The 1,231-nt window shown below is 62.1% G+C and overlaps 1 protein-coding gene across 1 annotated transcript in view; it reads left to right on the forward strand.

Annotated features, from left to right (window-relative positions):
- The first annotated feature begins 1 nt into the window (after position 1).
- PAK4 (p21 protein (Cdc42/Rac)-activated kinase 4) overlaps positions 2–1,231 on the forward strand; it is a 20,160-nt gene continuing 18,930 nt past the window's right edge. Inside the window, exon 1 of the mRNA XM_010849321.1 lies at positions 2–33. The gene's annotated coding sequence lies outside the window, so the exon portion shown is untranslated. The remainder of the gene's footprint in view (positions 34–1,231) is intronic.

Below are 1,231 nucleotides of genomic sequence, written 5' to 3' on the forward strand. Positions count from 1 at the left end.
CCCAGGCCCGAGGGAGGGCCAAGGATGGTGGAGGTGAGCTGGCCCGGCCTCGAGGAGGAGGGGGCGGGCCGCCTGGGTGTGGGGGAGGGCAGCCACCTGAGCGCATGCGAGGGGCCACACCTTTCTCTGGGCCAGGGGCGGGGTCTCGTGTGTGTTTCAGGCGGAGATGGCAGGTGTCTGTCTGCTGGGACTTAGCCCAGGCCTCAGCACAGGTTCCCCCTCCACACATACCCCTCCCCCGAGCGTCTCTGTGGGAGCGTGTTTTTTGGGGTCTGGTTTGCATGGAGGTGGTTCTGAGGGGTCACTGGGTGACCACAGACTTGGTGGTGTGTATGCCTGGGTCTGTGGTAGGTCTCATTACCCACTGTGTGTGGATTCCATGGTCTCCTTCTGTATCAGGAGGGCTCCTAGGTGGATGGGGTTTTGGGGTCTGCCTTCCTAGGTGAGTCCAGCCGTCACGGAGTGTCTGGGATTGTGTGTGTGCATGCGTGTGTGTGAGTGTGTTTGTAGGTGGCGGCTGAAGTCTATCTTTGTGTCGTCGGCTTCCCCCAGGATCCTTGTATGCGTCTCCAGGTCTCTCCGGAGCCCTTCCATCTTTGGAATGGCTCTTTACACTGTTTGTGGAAGGGCTTCTGGGTCCTTAACTTCCTGGGGTCCCGACCGTGGGTCCCCAGTGTTGTGACCCTCTGTTCCCAGGGCTTCCTCTGAGCCAGGCCCCTCTTAAGACTGCTCCCCACCTTCTCCCACTGATGCCACGCTGTCGGCTCCGGCCACTTGCTGGGCCCGAGTTCCCGAGGCAGGAGCTGAGGCTCAGGGCGGGCTGGCCCTTCCTGCGCCCAGGCTCCCACTGTCCCGTTTCAGGGGCTTTGCCGTGTGACCAGAGGGTGTGTTCCTGTGGTCTGGGGATGTGTGGCTGGACGCCCGTGCTGCGTGTCTGTGTCAGCTTCTGTGCACTGTGGCGCGACCTTGTGTGCTCTGTATCTTGGGGGTGTGCACGTGCGTCTGTGTGGGAGGGCGGAAGCCCTTAGGTTAGGGGGCCAGGGAGGCCTCTGGAGCCTCTTTTCTGCCTCCCGCCCCCCCTCCTTCCTGCCCCACCTCAGGGGAGGAATGAATGAAGTCTCAATCTGGTTTCCCCAGTCTCCGGGGGCTCGCCCACACTCTCAGGTTTGTTATGGCATCCATTCCCCTCCCCGGGGGGCTGAGGGACTCCAACAGTGTGCCCTTTGTGTCT

The sequence above is a fragment of the Bison bison genome, unplaced genomic scaffold, assembly GCF_000754665.1.
Source record: "Bison bison bison isolate TAMUID 2011002044 unplaced genomic scaffold, Bison_UMD1.0 scf7180017864280, whole genome shotgun sequence".
NCBI classification, from domain to species: Eukaryota; Metazoa; Chordata; class Mammalia; order Artiodactyla; family Bovidae; genus Bison; species Bison bison.